The sequence below is a fragment of the Staurois parvus genome, unplaced genomic scaffold (genome assembly GCF_062004578.1).
Source record: "Staurois parvus isolate SC_StPar_1 unplaced genomic scaffold, SC_StPar_1.0 ptg000274l, whole genome shotgun sequence".
Classification (NCBI taxonomy): Eukaryota; Metazoa; Chordata; class Amphibia; order Anura; family Ranidae; genus Staurois; species Staurois parvus.
The window spans coordinates 315,217-321,216 of NW_028318070.1; positions in this window are offsets into that span (position 1 = coordinate 315,217).

Sequence of the window (6,000 nt, forward strand, 5' to 3'; positions counted from 1 at the left end):
ATGGACCTGTGCCTGCTGAACTGGCCGAGATTTGATCAAGGTATGGGCAGGCTAGCTGTACTGAAGTCAATCCCTTGATGAGCTTCAGTACAACCAACCTGACAGGTTTTTCCTAAATGATTATTGCCTGTGGCTTTAGTCACTAGCAGTCCTCATTGTATTCTGCCAGCTGGGAAGGTTCCCTGCCAGCAGAATACAATAGCGCTGCAAGAGGGATTCCCTCACTGACTATATTGATGGGGGAATCGTGCAATTATTTTCCTGAAACCATGGGAAAATTATATAATGTATTACCTGCTTTAGAGAAACAATTCACTATGTATTCACTTTCAAAAACGTCTATTGAAGTATCCTAGCAAACAGCAATATATAGTTGAAATGTGATCTTTTTTATCTGACAAAACTCTTGCAATTCTGTTCAGCCACTCTTGTGATATGCAAATAAATGTCATGTGGTCTAGCTAGAGAGTGGTGCTGTTATTTAGAGACATATCCAGTCCTATGTGACCAGGGCTGTGGAGTCGGTAGATAAATGTTCCGACTCCGACTCCTCAGTTTTTTGTACTTCCGACTCTGACTCCTCTGTATTAATATGCAAATGTATTTTATACATTCCTTTGAAGGAAAGAAAGGCAACATACATGTCATTACCACAGGACTACTGGCTGGGAAGCCAACAGTCTACTGTACTGAACAGTTTAAGCAAAAGACAAACACAATGAAAACAACAAAGTTTTATTAATTTTTTTTTATTAATTAATCAAGTGGCTGGATAGTAGCAGCAGGCATAAACATCAGGAACAGGAACTTTACCAGTCCAAAAATACAAACCACATTATTTGGTTGTTTTAGAACAAAAACAAAGCTTATCTATATGAACCAAAAACAAAATCTGTAAAACACTATGGAAAGTATAAGTATTGCCGCTCCTAATTGTGCGTTGCGTGCCATATAGTGAAGCGCATGAAAAGCATGCTTCTTCACGGTCACTTAACGTGTTCGTTTTGCGATTACGTGAGGCACTGCATGCATTGGTCTTTATTCTTACAGTAGAGAAGTCATTAATTATAACTTTTTGTGAATTGGGACATTTAAACTTGCTTTTTTTTTTAATTCCAATCTAAATTTAATCGGAGTCGGAGCATTGTTTGCCGACTCCAACTCCAGGTACCCAAAATTTCCTCCGACTCCACGACTCCGACTCCACAGCCCTGTATGTGACACAATAAATGCATATTATTATTCTTATTATTATAATACAGAATTTATATAGCGCCAACAGTTTACACAGCACTTTACAACATAAGGGCAGACAGTACAATTACAATACAAATTAATGCAGGAGGGATCAGAGGGCCCTGCTCATTAGAGCTTACAATCTAAGAACGTATGTCATTATTATTATTATTATTATAAGGATTTATATAGCGCCAACAGTTTGCGCAGCGCTTTACAATATAAGGGAGACAGTACAATTACAATACATTTAAGTACAGAAGGAATAGGAGGGCCCGGCTCGTGGAGCTTACAATCTAAAGGAAGGGGGAGGTGATACAAAAGGTGATAGCTGCAGGGGATGATCTGGTGGAGGTGATTCAAGTACAGTTCTTAGGTGGAGGTGGGGTAGGCTTCCCTGAAAAGGTGAGTTTTCAAAGATCTCCTAATGGCAGACAGGGTGGGGGCTGACCGGACATGCTGTGGTAGGGTGTTCCAGAGGATGGGAGAGGCTCTGGAGAAGTCCTGGATTCAAGCTTGGGAGGAGGTGATGAGGGAGCTAGAGAGGAAGATATCATGGGAGGAGCGGAGTGGGCGATTTGGGCGGTATCTGTGGATGAGGTTGGCGATGTAGCCAGGGGCAGTGTTGTGGATGGCTGTGTAAGCTGTGGTTAGTATTTTGAATTTTATTTGTTGGGTTAGTGGAAGCCAGTGAAGGGATTGGCAGAAAGGGGCAGCAGTCGCTGATCGGTTGGTAAGGTGTCATGCCTAATAGTGCATCATGTTAAGGAATAGGCCGTGGGCCAAGGAAGTCAATGAACTCCATTGATGGAGGGCTAAAGGTAGAGGTTTAGGAGGCAATGACTCCAGGGAGGACAGCAAAGCTCCCAGTGGGTTAGAGAGCTAAAGGGGGAGAGGAGGAAGGGAGAGAAAAGAGTAAGAAGTCCTCACTGTGTACTCCCTCCTGCCCTCGCCTTCCTGTGTGCCTTCACTCATATCACCATCCACTGCTCTAGAAAAACAGGTTTGCTCCACTCCCTATCAAACTGGAGTTGCGAACCCTTTGTGGGACAGACGTGACCCGATCATCAGTGCAGTCCCCCTATAATAGACTCCATGATATTGCGATAAGAAGGTGTCTCCACCAGCAATCCTATGTTCGTGTGAATTTGGACTATTTGGAAATTAGCTCCTCCTTTTCTGTAATATAGGCTACCCTACAGAGCCATTAAGTCATAGAAGGAACATGTGGAGATCTCCAATGTACCTGGATGCATATCTTAGCTGCGTTAATGATGTGCAACGCCACAGATTTATGGTAAAGACGGAGTCAAGATTTTAGAATAGAAGGAATTGTGCTGGTGTAAATTCCAAAGAAAGAGTGCGAACCTCCACCGCTGTGGCGTGCACCAGTTTTCAGAATCCCTGGATCCCAAGACATGTCCACCATATGTGGAGCAAAGTGCTCTCCTCCAGACCACAGTGCCAGCAATGATCTGATAGGGATGAAGACATTTTGTGCAGAACCGTGGTTTGTACCAGTATAATTTTATCTTAAACTTCTTTTCCGGTGCCGAAAAATTCTGGGTTCCTTTATGGATGAAAGAGTTGATGGTCTCCCAGTCTCTTTCCATAAGATCCAAACCAAGGGTCCTTTTCCCAAGCTGCACAGTCTACACCTGACTTAGCTGACTGTTCACTGAACTAAAAGAGATAGATTGATAAGATCAATTGTCTGTGTGGCGTGGTCCTCATGCAGGCATGCCACATACTCAAAAGACATCAGTGGGCGGGCAGCTTTCCCAATGAAGCGCCTAATTTGAACATACAGTATGTCCAGAAAGGAAAGGATGCCGTACTAGACATAGCCGATAGTTCCTCTAGGCCAGGGGTGGGCAAACTTTTTGACTTGAGGGCCGCAATGGGTTCATATATTGGACCCGGGGGCCGGACCAAGAGTAGATGAATGATGTGTATGTGTCATCCATAGTAAGTATAGTAATATTCCCCCATAGTAAGCATAGTAATTAATCCCCCATAGTAATTAATCCCCCATATAGTAATTCATCCCCCATATAGTAATTCATCCCCCATATAGTAATTCATCCCCCATAGTAATTCATCCCCCATATAGTAATTCATCCCCCATATAGTAATTCATCCCCCATATAGTAATTCGTCCCCCATATAGTAATTCGTCCCCCATATAGTAATTCGTCCCCCATAGTAATTCATCCCCCCTATAGTAATTCATCCCCCATAGTAATTCATCCCCCATAGTAATTCATCCCCCACATAGTAATTCATCCCCCACATAGTAATTCATCCCCCATATTAATTCATCCCCCATATTAATTCATCCCCCATATAGTAATTCATCCCCCATATAGTAAGTCCCCCATATAGTAATTCATTCCCCATATAGTAAGTCCCCCATATAGTAATTCATCCCCCATATAGTAAGTCCCCCATATAGTAATTCATTCCCCATATAGTAAGTCCCCCATATAGTAATTCATTCCCCATATAGTAAGTCCTCCATATAGTAATTAATTCCCCATATAGTAAGTCCCCCATATAGTAATTCATTCCCCATATAGTAAGTCCTCCATATAGTAATTCATTCCCCATATAGTAAGTCCCCCATATAGTAATTCATCCCCCATATAGTAAGTCCCCCCCCTGTGTCAATTCACTTACCTTTGGTCCGCGCGTTCCTCTCGTATTCCCGCGCCGTTCTGGTCTTCAGGGAGGACTGTGAGAGGAGTTCGTCACGCTGCCCCGCCTACATCCTGGCTGCCCCGCCTACATCCTGACAGCTGCAGAGTCCTGACGTCCGAGAGGAGGGAGGGGGGCGGCCATCCGAGAGGGGGGGCGGCCATCCGAGAGGAGAGGAGGGGAGAGGAGGAGAGGAGGGAGGGGAGCGGGCGCCCGGCACACAGGAGAGCCGCATCTAAATTTGTAAAGAGCCGCGGCTTGCCGACCACTGGCCTTGCGGGAGCCTAGCTCCGCGGGCCGGATTAAAAGGTCCGCCGGGCCGTATACGGCCCGCGGGCCGTAGTTTGCCCATTGCTGCTCTAGGCGCATGAAGTGCCCCATACAGAAGAACTGTTTCACCCACACATTCTTGTAGGGCCATTCCACTGCCAGTAAAGAAGCTGACATCCCGGGTGGGAAATCCAGGTTTATTCAGAGTGGAGTCAGTGGGCTTTGATTATATAAAACTGAGGTCACTTTACACGCTCTATCAAAGCTATGGATGGTAGAGCCGATTTTAGGATGAGATAAGGCAGACCCCTTCAGCTGCTTCTTTGATATTCAGGGGAAAGAGCCCGAGGGCAGATTGTCAAAAGATTGTTCCAGATGCACCCAGGCCTTAAGGCGGCTGTGTAATCGCCAAACAACCACCTTTGCCAACTGCACTTCCCAGTAACATCATTTCAGATCAGGCTAGTTGCTCCCAGCTGATCCGAGGTGCCGCTACTCTCCAGGCAAACTTCCTGCACATTGTTTCGTATTAAAAAAAGAATGCCAGGGGCAGGAGTATTGGATTGGTCTGAAGCTTATAGAGTATCTGCGGGAGGACCATCATTTTCATTACAGAAGCCCTCCCAAACCATTGTTTTGTTCCATTGCTCGTGGTTCCGCTGAAGCGTATTGTATAGTTCAGATAGATCTGTGGGTAATTGTATTCCCAAGTAGTTAATGGCGTCCATCTTCCATCTGAAAGGGAAATTTGCCTGACATCTTGCAACCTCTTCCGATGGGAGAGACACATTAGGCATTTTACATAGAATTTTACTGCCTCAGGCCTGGTCATTGGGCTTTGGATGAGAGTCATCACCTTTGTGCTAGCCCCTCCTGTAAGCATGCATAAATACCTTGGCATCACATTGACAACATTGTGAAATACTATATAGCCTGAAGGACTATCAGCTTCCCACTATCTAGTGTGCAAGGGATTAGGGGAAGGTAAAGCGGAGCTTCACCCAAAATGGGAAGTCCTGCTTGTTTGCATCACTACCTCCCCCCCCCGCCGCTCAACTGCCACATATAGCACTTTTTGGCGGAGAGGGGGAGCGGATACCTGGTTTTGACAGGTACCAGCTCCCATGTCTGGTCTGATCCCTCAGGGGTGTCAGGGTCCCAGTCTACTTGTCCCTCATGACAATCTACTTGTCCAGATAAAAAATTAATCTTAGTTTCATCCGTTCGAAGAATGCTTTTCCAGTACTGATCTGGCTTTTGTTAGATGTTTTTTTGGCAAAGTCTAATCTGGTTTTTATATTCTTCAGACTTATGAATGGTTTGCACCTTGTGGTGAACGCTCTGTATTTGCTCTGGTGAAGTCTTTCCTTGATTGTAGACTTTGATAATGATACGCCCACCTCCTGGAGAACGTCCTTCACTTGTCTGGATGTTGTGAATGGGTTTTTCTTTACCATAGAGAGGATCCTGCGATCATCCACCACTGTTGTATTTCATGGACGTCCTTTTTATGTTGCTGAGCTCACCAGTGCGTTCTTCTTTCTTCAGAATGTACCAAACTGTTGATTTGGCCACTCCTAATGTTGCTGCGATCTCTCTGATAGATTTGTTTAATTTTTGAAGCCTTACAATGGCCTGTTTCACTTGCATGGACAGCTCCTTTGGACACATTTGATGTAGGTTCACAGCAGTAGATTCTAAATGCAAATACCGCACTTAGAATCAACTCCAGACCTTTTACCTGCTTAATTGATGAAGAAATAAGAAAGGAGTAGCCCACACCTGGCCATGAGACAG